This window comes from Falco punctatus (genome assembly GCF_963210335.1).
Source record: "Falco punctatus genome assembly, chromosome: 7".
NCBI lineage: Eukaryota > Metazoa > Chordata > Aves > Falconiformes > Falconidae > Falco > Falco punctatus.
The window spans coordinates 36,841,845-36,863,524 of NC_137587.1; the positions used below are offsets into that span (position 1 = coordinate 36,841,845).

At 44.0% G+C, this 21,680-nt stretch overlaps 1 protein-coding gene across 9 annotated transcripts in view; it reads left to right on the forward strand.

Moving 5' to 3' along the window:
• The first annotated feature begins 3,669 nt into the window (after positions 1-3,669).
• The window catches only part of TRAF3 (TNF receptor associated factor 3), a 75,351-nt gene continuing 57,340 nt past the window's right edge, over positions 3,670-21,680 (forward strand). For 2 of the 9 annotated variants that reach the window (XM_080394606.1, XM_080394607.1), the window contains exons 1-3: positions 3,672-7,931; positions 8,197-8,334; positions 8,977-9,032. The gene's annotated coding sequence lies outside the window, so the exon portion shown is untranslated. Of the gene's footprint in view, positions 7,932-8,196; positions 8,335-8,976; positions 9,033-9,814; positions 9,939-11,413; positions 12,552-21,680 lie in introns of those variants that run through there. The other 7 variants (XM_080394602.1, XM_080394608.1, XM_080394600.1 and 4 more) reach the window with 7 other exon arrangements.

Here is a 21,680-nt window from a genome sequence, read left to right on the forward strand (position 1 = left end):
GTTTAAGACTGTATCGGATAGTTGAAGACTCAATGTCCAACAGGTCTGTTTGGCTTCCTCTTGCTGCTTGGGCATTGGTGTGGGTCTGCACCAGAAGTCTTAAATAGTCCCACATGATTAAGAAACTCAAGGTAGTTACCCTACCGGGGCAGCTCTCTTCCAAATGCTGTATGTGGAAGACCCACAGCTCCTCACAACTGTCCGTCAGCTGACTAGAACTGGCCTTCCTCAGACTGGGAGGCCTCCTCCTTCCTTGTCCCTGCACTAGCAGTTCCACCATCCAGGACCTCTCAGGTTCATTGGAAGTCTTACACTGGATAGCCAGCTCGCCTTTCTCCTTCTCAGCTTTTCTGCCTAGTCTATGTGCTCTTGAGTCATTACTCCTTTATGCTAATCATTGGAGCTGGGTTCTTTCTAGCTCTCTTTAATTACTGTCTGGCTTATATATAACCCCCTCATACTGTAATCACAGAGATAGTAAAGATTATGCAAATGCTGATTAGGGTGTAATGTGGCTTGCAGAGCATTCATCATAACTGGTGAGAAGGGAGAAGAAAGGAAGCTTGATTCTTAGGGGCTAGGCTGAAGTCATCCTGAAAGCATTTGGATTTTACTGTTTTTACTTGAAAACCGAACATATTTGTTACAGAGAATACTGAAACTCAGCAAGGAAAATATTTTATTGTAATCATGCTTCCCTGAAGATACATTTGAACTAGACACCTGTTCTTGGGTCTCACCTATGCAATATGTGGGTGTTGCTAAGTTAGTTGTTTGCATCCCTAGACAGCCCCTCTCATCCTGATACCATGTGGAGTACTTTTTGTCACTTTCTTCATATGCACAGGGCAGAAACCTCCCCAAACCCCGTGATAAAAAAAAATCGGTGAAAGTGAAATTATTCTAAATTTCAGTCAGTAAATATGCTGATCTTCTTCCCTCTCCTGACTCTGAAGACTCAGGTGGATAAGTAGAATCCAGCTAAGAGATATCTTCGGACAAACAGCTGGGTAATTATTTTTTCTCTAGTTACCACATTTTGCAGATACTATCATGAGGCAGAATGAATGGTACCTGGGAAATTGTACATGTGATTTATCATTTTACTACACAAGGTGAGAAAATTGCTAAGAATAGTGGAAAAAAACTGTTAAGTAACACAAGGCAGACCAACACGGTGCTACAAGCTTTATGGTAAAAGCCAGAGAGACAGAAGGACATTATACCATCATATGGGTGCACATATGTCTTGGATTCAACACATGTGGATCCCCTGGAGGGCTGGACATGTTAAGACAAAGGCTGGCAGGGAATTGTTAATGCTGTGAAGTCCCAAAACTGTCTGTAAGCACTAGATCTGGAATGGAACATCCTTCAGTGGCACAACAGTATCTCTGTCACACACACAGGGCCAGATCCACGCAATTTAACAAAGGGAATCAGGGTTAGCCTTAGCAGCTATAGCTCCCAAGGGAACAGCATTGACAAGAGAAGTGTTGTTTTCCTCTAGGCTTCTAGAACAACTGTTCTTTAGGTGATTGTTCCTGACTGGATTCTCTCCAGGAATCTGCTGGCATTATCAGTGTGGCAAATACAGAGGTTCCATCTCACAGTAATCTCTTCGGTACTGAAGCCTGGTAGGTCTCCCTGGGTCAGGCTGCCTGTGAACTCGGGACAGAATATTTCAGGGTTTGGAACTGTGTCTTTTGCAGACAGTTCACTTAGAGCAAAAACATACCCAGAGGCTCAAACAACCTTGAAGAGTACTCTGAAATCCCCCTTTAGAACTTGCTGGTGCAGTGTCAATAAAAGGGGGGAAAAAGCCTCTCAGCGGGCACAATTGGAAATAAATGTGTTCTGATGCTCTGATGGCACTGGAGGTAAGGCACATATCTAAGCTGGAAGCCAGGAAAGTGATGAGACTCAACGACCACCCCCCCAGTCACCTCAAATGCTCAAATTGTTCCTAAGCCTGATTCTCACAGGTCGGTTTGTGTTCCCATGACTACATGTAGAAAAGGTGAAAGTAAAAATAGTTACATCACCCTGAAGAAAATGCTATTATTGATTACTGTTTGAAAAGCCAGTTTATGCAATAATGAACAATTCTCAGCATTGGAAGTATACTCATCTGATCTTTCTGCCAATATTAGGTAAAGCTTTTTCCTCTTATATGATTAGATTCTGAGGTTCTTGATGGAGAAAAGATCCTAAGGATATTTTCAGAAACAGATGTATTATCCAGAAAACGAGGGCATCTGGATAAATCAATACAGCTGTTATACCCGTATCAGCCTTTTACTTTGCCAGGTATTCAACAGAATCCTTGCAGTTGTTAGTTACAAACTAGTATAATAACTGACATTTTATGTCTGGGGAAAACTTTTGGACCAAACCCTTGTTCCTGGTAAAGCTACTCTGTGCTGCTCAAAAGGCACAGAGCAGCCTTTAAGATGCTTCTACCGGTTATATTCCGACTCAGCTGTCACAGGGAAACCTCCATATGGTGGAGAGCTGGTCTTGCTGAGCCTGCACTCTTCCTATCACAGCTCTGATTTCGCAGCCATGCTGCGAGACAGACGTACAGCTGAAGCATTGCTGTGCTCTAGTAATTCCCTGCTGTGGAACTGTATCTTGTCTCTTTTTTCCAGGTACAGCTTAGAGTCCATGTGAACCATTTTACAGGCCTCTTTAGAAATCCACTGACGTGCACTCAAAAATTTCATTTGACTCCAAAGTCAATTTGGCACAGGCATAATGGCAGTCTTGATGGTAGGGGAGCCTGGGGACCTCAATATATTTTGAATGGTCTCAACAAGAGGGTAAGAAGGCCCTAAGATTATTGATCTGTGGTTGTGATATGCCATACTAATTATTTCTTGTCAATTGTGAAGCAGATTATCAGGTGACTTGGGAATTACAATTAGCTTAAAAGAAAGAAAAACTGTCACATAGTGTACTCATAAAGGCATATATAACTAACTTCTGGAAGACTTGGGGAATGTTTCACCTCAAATGCTTGTCATTTAGAAAGCCACCACTTTCTAGGAATTTAAAGTAGAAAATCACCACTTGGGCAGGAGAAATCTTTTTTTTTCCTTAAGCGAGTGGGCTACCACATTAGACAGTATTGCTTAGTAGCAGTTGAAATAAACCTTGGGGAATCTTTATCTCATGTACATGATGCAATAAACGAATGTGTATTCCCAAGATATAGGTCCCCTTGGGCTGTGCTTCAGCAATAGAAAAGAATATTAATTTAATGATTTTATTATTCTGTTAATAAGCATCTTCAATCCAAAGCATAGGATGAGGAAGCTGCAAGAAGCTGCCTCAGTGCCAGAAATGCAGAAACTGGGTCCTGCTAAGCCTTGCTCAAATCTACAATAGGTATTGATTAGGAACGAAACATAACCACCTCCTGCAGCAGCGGCAGAGCGGGCATGCACAACGTACTCCAATCACAGTGCTTGGAGTGAGCATTATGTACAGGAGCAGTGCCAAACTGCACCTGAAACAGCAGGGCTCATAAGGATGATGTACTGTATCGTTACCAAATACAAATGTTCAGCTGAATGACTGTTAATTGCAATAAGCCATTTCACACAAGAAACAATGGTTTGCTGCCCTCTCTCTCTCCCCCCTCTCTCAGGTTTACTTCCAGCATTAAAAATAACTTCCCGATGCCACTTTTGGGAAGACAGGACCAGAAATGATCCCTCTCTACAACTACACAATGGCAGTTTTGCTGAGAAGGTCTCACAGAACACGTTTTCTGCAGCCTCCACTCATCGAGGGTCACTTTTCAATATCAGGTAATAAACTTAAGAGCTGCAGTAAACCACCAAACCTTTCAAGCACAATATCACAGAAGACTATAACCAGTACCCCTGCAACAAGATATTTACCAAATAAATCTCCCAGAAGATTCTGAGAAAGTGGTGGTGGTGGCGAGGTAAACCAGCCCTTTGCCAGGTTCACCTGAGGGAAAAGGTTTTGTTGTGACCCAAATCTGGCAATCAGTTCAACTGTGAGCAAGATGCACCACAAACCACCTGATGATTTAATGTCACCAGTGTCCTTTCTACATCCTGTCTCTGACTAATTTCCAGTGCTTCAGTGGCAGTTGAAAAATCCTTCGCAAGCCATATGCAGATGGCCTAGAGGACCAGAAGAAGCCCTGAAGCTTGGGAGTAGTCAAAGTCCAATGTCAAAGGTCAGCAGCTCAGTCCCTTTTAAATCTCCCTTGGATGCACCGAATTATCGTGCCCTGATTTAAAATCATATAGGTGCTTGTGCCTACAGCACTGTTTGTTTGCTCCTGGGATGGTGAGAAAGCTTTTTCAGTCTAAGCGTACTCATGACCAATTTATAACCATTCATCCCTGCGCTAGGATAATTCTTTAATTTAAATAATTCTTGTTCCTTGATATTAAATGTTTGAACGTATTTACAGAGAATCATCATGCTGTTTTGGCTTCATTTGGCTAGTTAAGGAAGCCAAGTTTGCTTGCCCGCAGCTCCTGTTCAAGAATACGCACACACTGCTCCCCTGGCACCCCAGTATTCGTCTTCTGCACCTGCGGTGACCTGAGTCAATCTTTTCTGATTGTAAGTCACCAGAACTGGACATCATTTTCCAAACAAGGGTCCGTAGCTGTGCTGTGTAAAGCCATACTAATACTTCCCTCTCTCTACTAAAAATACACCGCTTCATGCATCATAGACTCACATAAGCCTTTTCCACAGCTATTCCCACCGGCAGCTCACAGTCATTTTCTCATGGAAGAAGTCACCACATAATAAGGTCAGATGAGTAGGCCTGAGGCTACCAGCATTACCGCCTTTCTCCTTTCACTATAGAGTGCTTTAGGCACAGGGTACTAATTCTGACCTTGAACAAATCCTTGTTTTGGCAATTGTTTCCTTTGCCAGTTTCTTTCAGTATCTTGGGGTAAAAATCATCTTTGGGTTCCTCCTTCCTGTCAGCTTCAGGAATTGCCTCCATTTCTCGAAGTCTGCTGTTCTGTGATCCCAAGTCTTAGACAAAGATCTGCATTTGTCTGGATTAGTCCGTGATCACTCAGTTCAAGATTAGTTTCAACGCTATGGCTTTCTACAAGGTCCTTGCTGCTAGGCCTAAAATAGCATCCTCTCTCATGGACTGTTTGCTTGAGAAATCGAGTTTCTATGACACTCAAGAACATTTAAACCCTACCATTTCCCAGTGGTATCTTCCAGTCTGTATCTGAGAAATTATAGTTTCCCATAATCACATGGTATTTGCTCTTCTGCATCTTCCTCATAGTTTTTGGAGATAACTATCCCTGTCCAAGTTTGTAATGGATTACCACCCTTCTCTTGGTGGATTTTTAAATATTCTTTGCTTCCATGTAATTTTTCAATGTAATGCCCTATTTATGTATTTCTTCAAACCATTTTACTGAAATATACTCTACGGTCTTTACCATTATTTCTGTTTTTCTAAGTGGCTATCCCTCCAACGACTGTATTTTAAACACTGCTGTTCAGCAGCAGCAGCAGCATTGAGACACAGCATTTCAGGCCCCAGTGAAAATTTCGCTTATAAGATAAAATTCTAAACCAGTTAAAGACAAGGCATTGGTGACATACCTTGCTGCATCTCATTGTATTAGAAATCTTTAAAATCTTGTAGCAATGACATGGAAAAAGAAGAAAGCATCAAAGCACTTGAAACAGTACATACTGCAGTAAATCAACACTTTATCCCTTTGGCTACAGACATTTTTAAATGGGCAAAAGCTTAACATCCTTTAGACGGTGTAAGAATTTGTTTTCTCTTTTTGGGGAAAGATACATTAATATAGCTGCAAGAGCTACAGGCACTGGAATCCTATTATGTTTTTTCTTTTTTTTTTTTTTTTTTTTTGAGGCAAATCAAGAGGACACATACACAACAGCAAAAAGAGTGGCAAAGAAGAAAATTGCAGGCTTGTCTCTGATAGAAACTTATTTGCAGCCCTGCTGCTGGAGAAATCCAGGCTCGGTGCACAGTCCTATCAGCCGGTCCGGAGCTAAGCAATCCTGAACAAGTGATGGGCACATTTAAGACATTGGTCTTAGATTGTCTTTCTGATCGCAGGTTCACAGCATCATTTCAAAAGGCGCAGTTGTCTTGACAGCTAAGCCAGCCCCTTACTGGGGACAGCAGCGAAAGGCGGGAGAGATGGGGGGAGAAAGCAGAGAGGTGGGATGAGGAAAAAACCAGCACACAAGGAGGGGATTAGCAGTGCGGGCCAAGTTTCGTGTCTGAGGGGCTGTGTCAGGACACAGCCGGAGCTGGGGACGTTTGGTTTTGCAGCGCTGGTTAGCGTGGGCGTTACGGAGATCCAGGGGATGAGGACCGAAGAGGGTCAGGATGGATTGCAGGACGTGGGGAGATGCTGTAAGCGGCAACTATGACGCAAAGCTCGTCCGTTCAGGATCACACATCCAACTGTTCCTCCCTAGTGATCCCTCGATAAACAACGTCCAAAAAGGACGGTGACCTCATCCCACTGAAATTAGCCAAACACCACACATTTCTCCGTGTTCAGCTCCGCACGTTCCTTACAGCTCCGGCTCTCCCGGCTCCCTGGCCCCCCAGCCCCACCGCTGCCCCCGGGGCTCCGGAGGCCCCTCTGCGGGAGTTGTCCCCGCCGACCCCGGGCCGCGCTGCCGCCGGCTGCGGCCGAGTCCCCCCCACCCCCGCCCCGGCCCCGGCCCCGGCCGAGCCCCCCGCGCCGCTCCTGCGCCAGAGCCGCCCCCCGCGGTGCGGCGGCGGGGACACAGCGAGCCGCACAACGCTGCCCCGGCGCAACGAGGCTGCCGGTACCGGCCGAGCATCTGCCCCGATCGGGACATGCCGCGATACCAGCGGAGCCCGAGACAGGCGTTTATTTAATCCGACCGACCGCAGCGACAGGTTCTATCGGGTGTCGCCGTCGCCCCCCTTCCCCCACTGCCGGGAGCACCGCCTGAGCAGGGGCCCGGGTGCCTCTCGCCCCTCCGCGCCCCCGGGGAAGGGAACGGTCCCCTCGCCCGGCGATCGGGGTTGCCACCTACGGTCAAGCCCAGCCGCCTGCAGCCGGCCCGGGCCCCTGGGGCGATCGGCCTCGCCGGGGGGCGCACGGCCCTGGCTCGCCGCTCTTCTCTGATCTTTTCCAGACTCTTCTCCCCCTCCCCTCTTCTCCTCTCCCCCACCCCCACCCCCCGCGTTTTTTCCTCCCTCCTCTTTTTCCCAATGGCTTTTTTTTTTTTTTTTTTTAATAAAGGCTATTGTGTTCGAGGCGACTCTTTGCGCGGGGCTGCTCGAACGTCCCTCGGGGCGGAGAGGGGATGCGAGCGGCTCTCCGCCGCGCCGATCCCGCCCCGCCGGCGCCCCGCGTCCCGCCGCCATCGCCCGCGCCCTTTCCCCGGTGCCCCCACGGCCGGGCCGGCGCAGCAACGCCCGCCCTCCGGCCGCCCCCACCTCCCCGAGCGGGACGCGCCGTCTCCTCACAGCCCACCCCGCGCCCCCTTCGCCGCTTGCGGAGGGCCGGCGGGCGGGACGGGCTCCGCCTGGGAGCAGGAGGCCCCTTCACCCCGGGGTTGTGCCCGCGACGGCGGCGGGCCGGGGGGGGAGGGTAACGGCGGCATCAGGTGCAGCCGGGGCAGACGGGCAGGGCAGGCCCAACCCCCGGCTCCCGCCTGCGCGCTGAGCGGCTCGGCCGGGCCCGCCCCTCCGTGTGTGAGGAGGAGCCGGGAGAGCAGCGGGCTTCGCCGGGGATTTCCAGCCTGAGCGGGCGGGAGAGGAAGTGCGGGGCGGGGGGAGACGGCGCAGAGCGGCAGGGACTTTCCGTCGGGCTGGCGGTCGCCTTCGCCGGGCTCCAGCTGCCGCCCGCCGCCCCGCTCCCCTCGCACGCTTGCAGGTAGGGCGGCCGCGGGGCTCGGCGCGCCCCGGGGAGCGGCGCGGTGGCGAGGCGGCGGGGGAGGGGGGGGAAGGGCGCTTCGCTGCCGCCGTGGCGGCGGCTCCCGCTCGGGGCTCCGGTACCGGCCGGGCTCGCCTGTCTGCGCCCGGGCTCCCCGGGCAGGGGGGCGCGGCGGGGCGGGCGGCGGGAGCTGGGGGGTGCTCCCGCGGAGCCGGCGGGGAAGCGCGGCGGCGGCGCGGCGCTGATACTGGGCATCTGCTACCAGGCAGGGGCCGAGCGCGCTTCACCCGCAGCCTGTTGCCGGGACCTTGGCGGCGGCCGGTGCCCGGAGATAGATCAGCCACCGGCGGGGGCGGCGTGGACTTTGCCTGCCCGGACGCACTCGCACTCCAGGGCTTCGCAGGTGCCCCCTTTTCGCTTACTTATTTCTGCCTACCCCCCACCCCACCCCCCTTCGGCTTCCCCCCGCGCCCCGCGGTGTGTGTGTGCGTGCGTGCCGGGGAGGGCAGGGAGGCGAGGCGGCCGGCGGGCCGGAGCGGGGCCGTGCGGCAGCGGGCGGCGCGGCGGCGCTTGCGGCGTTTGATGTGTCGTTTGAATGCAGAAGCCTCGCTCCGCTCCTGGCTCCCTCCATATGCAGTGCTGGGGGCGGGCCGACGGCCTTTAAAGGGGCACTGCCAGCAGCCGCCGCGCCTGGGCGCCGAGCGCGGGGCCCCGCGAGTTTGCGCCTCCCTCGGCCGCCCTCTGCGGCGGCTCCGGCTGCGCTCTGCGGAGCGGCCACGGGGCTGGGGCGGCCGGCGGTGCGGGGCCGGCGCTGGTCGGTGCCGGAGGAGTTATATTGTGGCGGAGGCTCTGCCTACGGCGGCCCTGCGCCGTGAAGCCCGCCTGCCTGGCGTGAGCGGAAAGAAAAGTGTTTTGTTTTCACGCCATTCATTTTGTGCGCTGATTCGCGACACACCGCGTTTTAACGCCTTAAATTAATTACCGCGTTGCCGGCTAGGAAAAATAACGAGTGTTTAAAAGTTTATACTGAGTCATTCCTCTGCAGATGAACCTATGACTGACTCATAATCTGAGAACTGCAGTGGCTTGTAAAATAGGAAGGTAAGGCATTTACGTCTTGATTTATTTGTATCTTCAGGTGTCTGAGGTTTGAATTCTCTGCGGGAAAACAGAAGCGATGTTCATACTGAGGGGCATCGTGTCACGTCCCGCCGGTGCGGGGTGGCGTGGGGGGCTGTGCGTGCCTCCGTGGGTCTGGACCCCGCATCGGGACGGGCTCCCTCTCCCTCTTTCTCTAGTAGTAAAATGTGGGAAGTTCCAAAGATACAATTTGAAATGCACAGTCTCCTTGGGTCAGTGACTTCTCTAGCTTCTTGAGCCTTTGGATGTTGTAATTTGTGCGGGTTGGTTGTTTTTTATTATTACTATTTCTTCAGTAGCTCTGTGTATTTTTCCTTGCAGGTTTGTCCCGTAGAACACACATAGCATTATTGCGCGCTTACCTGAACTTACGTTTGTAGCCCGGAAAGGAGTTCAGGGTATGATGTGAACCTGTACTAGCAGTATTTTTAGCTTAGACAAATGAAATAACGTGATTTGGAATAGTAAAAATATGTATTTGGAATAGCTACTGACTTTCACAGAAGCCTGGATTTAAAGGCTACACTGGTTGTTAAGAGTTAGAACTAGAGAGATCATAGCGTATACCATATCTCCTCCGTTAAAACAAGTTGTTTGGCTAAAGGTGTCGATAAATGGCAATCTGTACACACAGTGTATGGATTGCAGTAGATGTAAATGTTATTTATTGTGATTGGGGAGAGGGTTTTTATTTTAAGATGAGAAATACTTGAACGTTTGGACTGAATCAGAGTTTTTTACAGCTGAACTGGGAAACCCCTTGTCATAAAGCTTGATAACGGAAACACTGATGTATCTTGAGTTTGAGCATTGCAAGCAGACGGCCCTATGAGGTTATAAAAGTTGCTTTGTTCCAGCATGAAAATGGTAGGTGTTTTACTGAAATAAGACTTTGATGAAAAGCTTCCAATAATAGCTGGACCTAGAATATAGAAAAGGAAAGTGCATTCGGTAGCAAAGCAAATTCATTCTAATCAAAAGAGGGTGCTAAATAACTCAGTCTTTAGGCTTTCCTGAAGTCCTTCTGCAATTAAGTTTTATGATACCAGTTTTGAGAAACCATTCTTGTATGGACTCGGAGCATTTGATCATCGTGCAAGCATTTTTACTGTTGGTACCTTGGAAAACTGTGTAAGATGGCAGTAGTTAGTAGCATCAGTGACAAAAAAATTGCTTATGAAGTCTTACCAGTCCATGCTAACACATTTGTCTTCTAAATGATTCCAAGATCTTGTTGTATTTTGGATCTTTGCGTTGATCGTGTCCATAATGAAAAGTTCAGGTGAAAGAAGAAGAACATGTTTTTATCACTGCTGAAGTCCAGCTGTTCTATTAGTAGAAATAGCAATGCTGAAAATAAAAATGCCAGAAATCTTTAAATTTAAACTTTTGTTGTTAAACCACTGGAACATAAATACACTGATAAGTAGATGATCATAGTTCTTTGCAGATGAAAAGACAGTTTAAAAATAGGAATGACTTAAATCTACTCCAGTATGCTGAACTGGCTTTGTAGGAATAGTTATTGCAAGAATAATACATTTTGATCTCTGATATCTTAGATGATGCAATAACTAGATTTCATTAGTTTTTTTATTTTATTATAATAGTGTTTCTTAATTGAAGGTGCTGAGTCTTATGATGTCTGAAGACTGCTCATTACACATCAGTTTCAGATGTCTGTGCTTTTGTGCACATTTCCTTTAAAGAATTGCCAAGGAGCCTTTTTTTTTTTTTTTTTTTTTAAATTGCCTGCGGGTGGGTACTTTCAGAATATGATGCTTGTATTTGAAGCCTTCTGGCATTTTTGGCATATGGCTCAGGAACACCAAAGGTGGTGGGACAGAGTGAAATGGGAAATTTCAGGATGTGGTATGGGGAAAAGAAGCTGAGGGAGGGAGAGTTTTTTACTTTGTGCAACAGAATGAAGGTGTGACAGTAGCACAAGAAATAATGCTGTAGTCCCACTAGGTTTTGTCTTAGACTTTTTTAACCTGTGGTAGTGAAGTGGTGACAAACTACAGCAGTGAAGGTCTGGCAAAGAGAATATAACTGGTCTCCCAGCTCTGCCTGCTGGTAGTCCATACCCTCATAAATGTATAGTTTAAAGTCAGTATATGTTTGCTTTGACGTATCACAAACATTTCATTTTTTTCTATGCGTTCTTCTTTTAAGGTAGAAAGAGAAAGGACTGGAGAATTGGGAGGTAAGGGATGCAACTTGCAATGAAAGATCATTAGGTGTCTGCAAAGTAGGAAGAGATGCGCCCTTCTAATGGGAAGGAAAAGGAAATAAAGACAAAAAAGCCCTTAAAAAATCTGTAAGCGAAGTATACAGTAGAAAGATCTTAGAACTTAGGGGGAAAATAAGGCAAAAGATTATTTGATATTGGGAATTGTGAGAGAGAGAGAGGGATGTCTGTGTGTATGTATATTTATATAGTTTTGAAGGTGTGTGTTTTCTTCCTGATCTTGTCTACTGGAGCACTGACAGCAAAGAATCATTGCCACTGTGAAGTCAATTGCTACTGACTGTTGGCTTTGTAACTAGGTTAACAGGGTAGGTGTCTCTCAAATTATATACAACTGTAGGTCACTAATCCTCTCCACCCCCCAAAAAATGTTAAGCCTTTGATTCCTATGCTGTTGTTCTTCCCTGCTGCTTTACTCTGCATGTGTAAAGTGTGATTTTAGTAGAATTCCAAGTTCTGCAGTTCATCTAATCAAGAGCAGCATTGGAAGCAAAGTCTCAACATGTTCACGAATGCAGAGGTTCAGTACTGGACACTTGTGGTGGTCTCCATCCCTGGCACCCTTCTTGTACTGAAAGTTGGGGTGTTGTGTACTTTAACATAAAGATTGAATTTCTGCAAACTGAAGAAATTAGAACTGCAGTGGGCATAGCAGGACTGCTTTAAGTTGGAATGTTTTGTAGTTCCCGTATTATTTTACATAGTATCGTAAAATGACCATTCATGAAAGAGATTTCTCTGATTTTAGAGGAACCATTCTGTAGATTATTTACATTGATACAAATTGCTCATAATTCTGTAGTATAGTTGAAATGCTCTGAAGTGAATATATCCTTTCACATAAAAATATATGTAGCAAACGCTTCAGTCAGAAATATTAGTGAAAAGTCATGAAACATGTTTTACATGCCTTAATGATGACAATGGGGAAGCTCATAACTAGAAAAATCTAACATTTGGAGTAATACCGAACTTTTGTCTGTGGTTGCTGCATTAATATGAAAAACATCTTTGTAAATATAAGTTGTGCCCACTCAAGACAAGCTCAAAATGCTCTTGAGTTTTTCCAGCTTCCTTAGACGTCCAGCAAAAAGTTATTTTGAGTTGGTCTGTCTTGAAAAGCATGTTGCAGATGCTACTGTGAGATAAGAAGTACCTTCCTGGCTGCCACTTCATTCTGGCTTTGACATCAGTCAAGAAAGAGAAGATAGTCCATTGAAGATAACAGTGTAAGCATCTAGGAAATCTGGAGGCTGGGGTTTTTTTTCATTCCTGTAGATGTGTACTGTCATTCAGTTAGGGCCACACCAACAAGGGGCTTTGATGTTGCAGCGCTGATGTGACACCATGCCCAAGTCCCAGGGGCAGAAGGGGGATTCCAATCCAAGTTTCCTACTTCCCTGGGGAGTATTCTCATCATTAAGCCACAGGCCTGTTAAGAGTAGTGTCACTTCCTTCTCTTGAAATTCTTCTGCTATGCCAAGAATAATCAAAACTCAGCGTGCCTAAGAGTCGGAGCAAGAGGAAGCATGATGTCTCAGTCAAGTGGTTAGCACGATTAGCAGGCTGAGGAAAGACACAGTCTTGCTGATGCTTCTTCCACTACTGTTTTTTTTCTGGTGCATTTGAACTTGATGCTTGCTCAGGTGAGCAGCGCTGTCAAGACAGAAGTTTCCTGAATCGTAGAATCTGAGGACATGAGGGTGAGGTGCTGAGACCCAGCAGGGTGGTACAAACATCATCTGTTGATAAATGAAATGGACTGCAAGTGCTGTGTAGAGGCATCCTCTTGGGTCTCCTCTGCAGTGCTGTGCCTTTCTGCACTGTCAACGTCATGGGACAGGAAACTGTATTTGGTTCACACTCTTCCATTGTGTACAGCAAGCATGCAGTGCTATAGAAGCTGGGGGTACATGACAGAATTCATGTGGTGCTCGTGCTTGTTCCCAACTTGCTGCTTTGGATGTTGTAGAAAAGTAACAATTTTTTTTCTTACTCTGTGGAACCAGCTTACATGATAATGTGGCTAAAGTAACTTTTCTAATAGCAAAGCCCAGCTTATAGACCAGATCATGGCAACGTGAATGGGTTTCATTTTGTAAGCTCATCCATGTACTTGAGAGTGATAATTAGAACAGTTATTAGAGGTTTTTATAATGGACTTCTTGTGTACTGTACCAGTTTGACTGTGCCCTCTGCCTTTCCACAGAGAGGAACCTTCTGAGAGTAGGTTGCCTTGAGTGTTGTCACTTCTGACTTAACGAATTGCAGATATGCGTCTCTATTTTGCATAGGAATATAGCCTTAGATTTTTCATTCAACTTGTTCTCTCCTTTAAACCATCCCAACTGACTCCTCTTCTGGCATTTTAAGCTCTTCAGTTACTAATGGAATGCTCCTGTCCATGCTGTGCTTCTCTTTCGTCTTGTTTGGCCAAACAGTATAAATGCTCTTAATTTCTCAAGCTGGTTCCTCAGATTCCTCAAGTGGCTTATTTTGAACTGGTTTCAGTCAGTTCTCTTGTAATTTTTGGAGTTGCTAAGGGATAACTTTTATTCCAAGGTGGTTTCATCCTTGCACTATAGCAAAGGACTGCATTTTCCCCTTTACTTCCATTTAGATCACTTTTGTACTGAAATACTTGTTTCCAGGCTTGTACTTACGTTTACACTTCTGGCTAATTTTAATATGCAAATCCACTCTTCTTTGACCTCTCTGTAGCTACCTGCTTCTTTGATTCCCTCCCCATCCCACCTCCCATTTCAGGTGAACTAACAGGCTCTTGTCTTCCAGGTTACTAAAGGTAGTCTGCAGTGTACATTGCTGTTGTCTGAAGTACATGTATCTTTAAATCTACACTTGCTCTCTCATTCCATCCTTTTCACTGTCCTCTTTTATGTTCAGTACAACATCTTTGAGAGGAGCATTGTGCTTTTGCTTGGGAATGTTCTTGTTTTATGACTGTTATGGTTGAACCTGATTAGGATACCGGTTCTGTTTAGTAGGTGCCAAAGGTAAAGTGCTTGTAGTGTAAAATACCACGTTTTCAGAATGCTACCGTTTGGCTGACAGTTTGAGAAGGAAGTTGGATACCTAAATAAATGAAGGCTGCTGATTTGCATATGCACATCTCTAGCAGTTTTGGAACCCTTTGATGCAGTAGTATCTTCATTGCTTTCTAAAACTCTGCATTTTGGGAGGAAAAAAAGAAAGGATTTGAGCTAACCTCATTTTAGGTTAGTAATACTGCTGACTTCAAGTGACACTATGTATCTTCTCTGTCTGTTTTCTGTCAGAAGTTGATTCATGTTTCTATCTACAGAACCTTAGCATGCTATATTTCAGATTAGGAAATATATCTCGCTACTCACCTATGGTGTCAGTATGTGATGGAAAGACCAACGGATCACACATTGTAGTTCAGCTAGTAGGTATTGCTGTTGCATTGCTCGTACTGTTTGGCAGGGGGGGTTCTGTCTGTGTTAACAGCAAGGTGTTTTGATGCTTTCTTGGAGCATGTGCAGAAGAATGCTCTTGGCAATCTCTAGGAAGATTAAAACAAGTTTATTGTTATTTGTGTGTTGTACTTCTATGTTTCCAGGTATTGAAAAATAGCTGCTGATTTCCCTTATTCCTCTTTCCTTCTTACAAATTCTGGAAAACTTCACTTTCATTTTGAAGGGATTATTTAGACATGCAACTTCCAGTATTTTGGCTGCCAGTAAGATTTTGAGGCAATTTGGGGGATTTACTCTATTGGTTATTTTTTGTGGTGGTTCTTTTTTTTGTTTGTTTGTTTGGTTTGGTTTTTATCTATGCATTGGGGTTTTTAGTTTTGTGTGGTGTCTTTTTTTTTTTTTAAAAAATAAAGATTTAGGACAGCCAAATAAATATCCACTTGCTGCATTCTGTATATTTTTGCTGAGGAGATTCTCTCAAAATAAATGAGGAAGAAGCTTTGAATCGTCCTCTGTGTAAATAAAGCTGTTAGTACATAAAGCCAAAGGATGGTGCTGTATTTTTGCAGAATTATTTATTAAGACTTTTGGTGTTGTGTTTTTTTTTTTTTTTTTAAATATGAACTCTCAATGTATTAGTTGACTATTCTGAGATAGGATAGGGCAGACAGACTTTGGAAGTCCTTTGAGCTATGTATAAAAAGACAGTTATGCCAGAACAAGAGTGTCCATATGCTAAGTTAATTGGAAAAGATCAAAGTAGTTGAACCCTTACTTGCAGTGTTGTGATTTAAATAAAGAACAAAGAGGACAAAATGCAGTGAGGAAAAAATACTACTACTGTACATCTGTTTCTTACATAAGTTCTGTCATGTTTGTTTGCATGAGAAAATGGTAATGAGAGAAATCATGGAAGTTGACGAGAGTCATCACGCTACATGCTTTATTGATGTTTATGACAATTAGCTACCCATCTTTTGTAGCAGAAGTGCAACCTGAAGATGTCTTGGAATACTTCATCTTAAGCAGATGTAGGTAGTGACTTATGTTGCTATGGTTGAAGTCCAGGTTTGTCAATATTCCTTATGCTTCAGAGGTACTGACATCTCTCTTGCTTTCAGAGGTAAAGTTTAAACACACTTAAGGTAGCTTTATTTTTAAGCTGGCGTTGCTGCTTCCCAGTTACTGGTTTTTTTGGTTGTTTATTTTTACAGTATTTCTAACTAAAATCTTCACTCCTGGTTAAACAAACATCCTGGTCATATTCAGTAAATTTGTATGTGAATGTAATGTCTGTGGGGAGAAAGAACCGTGTGATTATTGTCTATGGAGAAATGATTTGGCTTCTTTTGTAGCTAATCAGTTTTTATAGAGTATTAAGTAGGCCATGTGTTGAAGTATCAGTTGTTAACACCTCCAAAATAAAATGCTTGTCACGTTAAAGAAGGGGAAAAATTGTTGAGCTCTCCATTAGATGGTGCTGCTGGGATTGAAATATTAATATGCCTAATGAAAGCAGGCTTCTGCCTAGATCTGTTTTCATGGCTGTATTTTTTTATTTTTAAAAGGACTTATCTTTATTAAAATATTTCCCAAAGGCAGGGCTAGTTGATAAGATACTAAAAAGACAGGCTGTTTTCATAGGAAGGAGTATGGAAGAAATAGATCATATGCTTTTTGCATGGGTGATTTAGATTTTTGCAGCTGCCTCTGTTGTAGCTCTCGTCTAAGTGTTGCCTATATGTTACATTCATGCACTGTTATCATGTAGATGTGGATACTGCAGTATTAAAGAAATTCAATGTAAGGAAATACTTGATCAAAAAATCCAGAAATTAGACTGACTATTACAGCAATAAAACCCTTGTGAATCGAGTATTTGAGCTCCTGTCTTGTTGATCCCTGTCCACCAGCATTTCTTTTTAAAGAGCAGTGTTTTAACTTAAACACATAATGATAGAATTCCTTTGCTTGAGCCCTGATTGGCTAGTGATTTTAGAAGAACTTAAGGGAACAAAGGTGGTGCCTAAACACAGAGTCAGAGTATGATCTTAAATGCTGTAGGTGATTCCACGTGGTCTGAAGCTGGAGCTCCAAAAGCATGCAGTCTTCCATATGGCCAGACTTCCTACCTGCCAGTCCTGCACCCATCTAAAATTGTACTAAACACCCATGATTGGATGCCCGACTCACTCTGCAGTAGTTAGAATTGATATATATCATATATATGATATTTTTTTAAAAAAAATGTGCATTCCCAAGTGTATTTGTTAAAAGCTCCTTGCTGTTAGGATTCCTTCAAAGACAGCAAGACAAATTTGCTGAGGTCTGAATTCTCCCACAGCACAGGGTTGTAAGTAGAAAACTCACCTCATTTTTAGAAATTGTGTTGGTCAAGAGTTATAGAGTTAGTTGGGACAGGTTTATAAAGCCACAACCCTCTTCTCGTTACAGGTAGAAGTATTTGTAGTGTGATTTAAAGAGTAGGATAATTGTGACCAGCTAGCAAAAGGTCTAGTAGTATTAAATAGCATTGAGCAAGAAATGTAAGAGGTAAAATCTTTCTTAAGAAACTGAGATATTTTTTTTCCTTTTGAAGAAGTAGCAGCTTAGCAAGAATTCACTTAATGGGGTTGGGTGGTTTAAATAATTTCGGATCTAGCAGCAGGAACCTAGCTTAACAGATTTGGCCCGAGTTTAACATTTTAAAGTGGTGTGCAGCAGCCAGTGGATTTCATGTCTATTTTTCTGTCTTCAAAAAAATTGAGAAGTTAGCAAAAATCTTTGTAACCTTGGCCAGGGTTGAAATGGGTGATTGCCAGGTGCTGTTCCCCAAAATCTGGTAGGTTGAAGTAACAGGCAGAGGAATGATTCTCCTTGGTCTTATTCATCCATTTTGGAATAACTCAAATAGGAAAAGTTACTGGTTATGTGGTAATTGGGGAAATGGACAAGCTGTTGCGTGAGAGAACTTGGTCATTAGTGTTTTATCAGTTTGCTAATAATAACTTACAGCTTGCTAATAATAACCCTTAAAGGGATCATGTAAAGATAGCGGTTGTGATGTGAAGTCGTACTGCTGGTTGGCATCAGATGTGAAGTTGCTATTCCTCAGTTAGGTGATTGGCTTGCTAAGTGATGCCAAAACCAAAGGTGGAAATGAACTGGGCAGAAAGTCGTGCTTGGTCACCTTGAAGCCTTGGTTCTAACCTTGCTATAGGGTAGAGTATAGACAGAAGGGTGACAGTGTCCTGGGCTCCTTTCATAGACACTTAAATATTAACAAAACCTAGCCTTGCATCTTCCCTCCTACCTTGGCTTTCAGCTGGTTTGGAGTCTACCTTTGTGTTTACAGGCTAAGACTTGACAATTAACAGGATTTGTCACTGTTTGCTGTGTTTGTATTCCAGATCAAGGAATAACTATCACTCCTGTAGCCAAAATGGCATCAACAGCGTATCCCACAGGAGTGTTGATTATAGAGAGGGCATAGTAAGGACGGTCAGGGAAGAAGTGAGAATGTATTGTATTATGGACGTGTGTGTTTATTTTTAGGTGAAGAAGGTAAGAGGGGGAGGTCTACGGAGTGGTAAGGGTGGTATTGTGACAGGCCCACCAAAAATGGGTACGGTGGTGAAACTTACTTCTGTTTTATACAAGTACTAAATGAACAAATGATCAAATATAAGAACTGAGCAAATAAAATCCTTCATTTACAGCAGATACCTTTTGAGAAAGGTGCGTGGGACATTCACTCCTATGCAAGAATTTATTGATGTACGGGAAAGCTCTTGATAATAAATATGGATGATTGTCTTGATTTAATGTTGACCAAGAGCTGATTGGGCTGGCTAAAAAGATGGAAGAAGGAGGCAGCTTGTGAAAGATTAACTTGAACTGATAAAAATCGGTATTTATAGGAAGTAAAGGAGGAAGAACAGCAAAATAAAGATGACAACAAGAATTCAGAAAACTTGTTGGTAGGATGCCATAAGAAGCATGTTGCAGTCTAAAAGGATTTCAGTGAAGTTTTTTTTTAGGGAGCAAGTGTGAATTATTAATTTTTACTTTTTTTTTGCACAGAAACATAGCAACAGATCACTTTGGCTAAATCACTATGTGGCTAATGATCTGAAATTTGAGAAGAAATTGTATGAATTTAGGTGACCGTGTTAAAGAGGAGTAAGAAAGAAGGGCACAGGTGTGTAGGGAAAAAAAATGGGAGTGTTTGAGCCATAAAGCAATATCAAACTAAGACTGGACTTAAAAGGATAATGAGTAAATGTTTTTCATATGGTCTTGAGCAGTAGGAAGGTATTGTTCCAGTAGCCAGTATAGAGGGAAAAGCAACAAAAATTCATGCCAAGAGAAATTAAGTAAGTAATTCTTCTTTCTTCTGTCTTTAGAAGAACCAAGTGATACAATGCATAAACCAATTAGCTGTTGACTTTTACATGTGTTTGGAATAATTGACTGAGGTTAAATGCAATTTGAAAGAGTGTTTGTACTTGATCTTGTGATTTTGTTTTCTGCAATACGAGTGATGTGAAACAGAGTAATGAAATGTATTTTCCAGAAAAACTAGAATATAAATGTTTTGTCTATAAACATCTGCAAGATAACAGAATGATGCTAAGGGCCATTAGAAATTTCTCCATAGTATTTTATCACAGTTCGTTGTGAGTCCTGATTAAGAGTCTAGGGGACTGAGGAGAAACAGCCTGGTTTAAAGGACACAGCTGCAAGGGTAGCATGCAGCGGACTGCAGAAGTGAGCAGGAAGATGCAGGTAACTGTCATCACCTTGGGTAATACTGCCTCAGCATCTATTTTGGCTTGTATGATAGTTAAAGTTTTCCAGTAGTGACTTGAAGGACTGAATAATAAAGATCAGTTGGTTTTAGTACATTTGCAAATGGATACCAAACTGGGAACCCCTGTACGCATTCTGGAGAACATAACTCCAGTTCAAAATGAACAGGTCTTAATGGGGTCTGTGGCAATGAGTAGCTCACTGCTCTTAAGTTTTCCTATGGCCTGTGTTTTTCTTGCAACCAAGGGTGCAGCTTTAAGTTTTCTTGTTCTCCTGATTTCAAGTACTGAATCCCATTCGAGATGTCATTGAGCTTCAAAGTACCTGGCCTACAGCCTTCTGTGTTATCTTAGTGAAATGCCCGGACCTGATGTTAAGACTAGATTCAATGCATCAGTCTTGATGCTGTTACCAACTCTGCAATGAAATTGTGTATTTCCCCTTGGAGTAGACCCAGAGCTGCAGTGTGCTGGAGTTCACTTTGTACCTGGAGTGGTGTTTAAACTACCAGTGAACATGAGTTTTGTGTTGTATGATGTTATGAAGGGAACTGTAAAAAACAAGGAGACAGAATTATGGTGGTTTGGCCATGGGTGGGGTTTTTTGTTTGTTTGGTTTTGGTTTTTTTACTACCATAAGCATAGTAAATTCCAAGGAAGACGTGGAAAGGCCAAATAAAGATGTACCAATATCTTAATGGCTGTAGATAGTCACCAGGGCTCAAGCATCAGAGCCTGTTGCCAAGTATTACATATAATAAGTAAAATGGATACAAGAGTGTCTAGAGAGTGTTTTAATAATAACACATTTCTATGTGGCCTTATTCCCTGTTAGAGCTCCCTGAGCCTGTTGATACTCTCCTTAAAAGCTTTTGTGTCTGTTCTTCTGGTCTCTACTCATTCTCTTGCAAATAAAAGGTTTCTTAAAAACATTTCAATGTTTGCATACAAGTGACTTTTGAGATGCTGTTTCCTTACGCCCTCTGATGAAACTACCCTACATATCCAGATGTCCACTGCAAGAATCAAGAGGCCAGAGTATAATGGCTGTAAACCAGTACAGAAGTGTTCAGTTTCCATTGTTCTAAGCTAATACAGGATGTTAGTCTGTTTTCAATAACTAGGATGAGACTGAGTGGTGACTGGGTCATTCTTTCTGCACATACTCAAAATGGCCACTCTTTGTGACAGTGTCACAGTGTTGCTGTGACTGTGGCAGAACTAGTTAGTCCAAATTAACTAACTGGAAAAGCAGGCCAGGTGAGAATTGGTACCAGGCTGATGACTTTTCAGGGTATGCATAACTGATAACACTGACCTACTACCAATACTGAATGAGGCAGAAATTCATAGGGGAAACGGATCTTGGAATGTTACCAGTTTTAAATACCATTGCCAGCGATTTGCTCTCACATAATTATTTCTGGTGGTCGTCTAAGCACAGAAGGCTTTAGGGTTGTCTCCAGTCCCTACTCAGACTTACGGATAGCTGCACTGGAAGTATAAAGTCTGGGAAGTGGGTTATGTCAGTAGAGAACTCTGAAACAGTGGCACAGGGGGCTTTATCTTCTTATGTCCACAAGCAGAGCACTCTGGAAGGACAGAGGTCTCCAGTACAGGAAAAAGGAGCCTTTCAGGTGTGTGTGTTGTTCTGTCTACTTGTTTCCGTTCACCAGAGGACTGCATCAGGGCCTGGGCTATAGGCTAGAACACAGCTGTTGGTTGCTGCTGCAAGGATTTCTTCTTTTAATCCATCCTTTGCCTCTGGTCTAGAGTTTGGGGTGTGTGTGTGGGGGGGGTTGGTTTGGGTGTTTGTTTGGGAGTTTTTTGCATTTTGTGTTTTGGATTACTGTACTGAAGTCCTTCCCCGAACCACATGGAGATACAGTGTTAGAGAGGAACGACCGAAGCCTCTATAGCATTGTATTCCTCTCTGAACTGAGGAAATTGTTTTCATGGTGTGACCTTAGCTTACGACAATAGCTCCAAGGGTTCTGATCTCTGTAGAGCCATCTTGCAAAACAGCAGATTAAGCTTGCTCCAGCGTGAGTTCCAGATGTCTAATGCTTTAGGAAGAGCTGTGCTTACT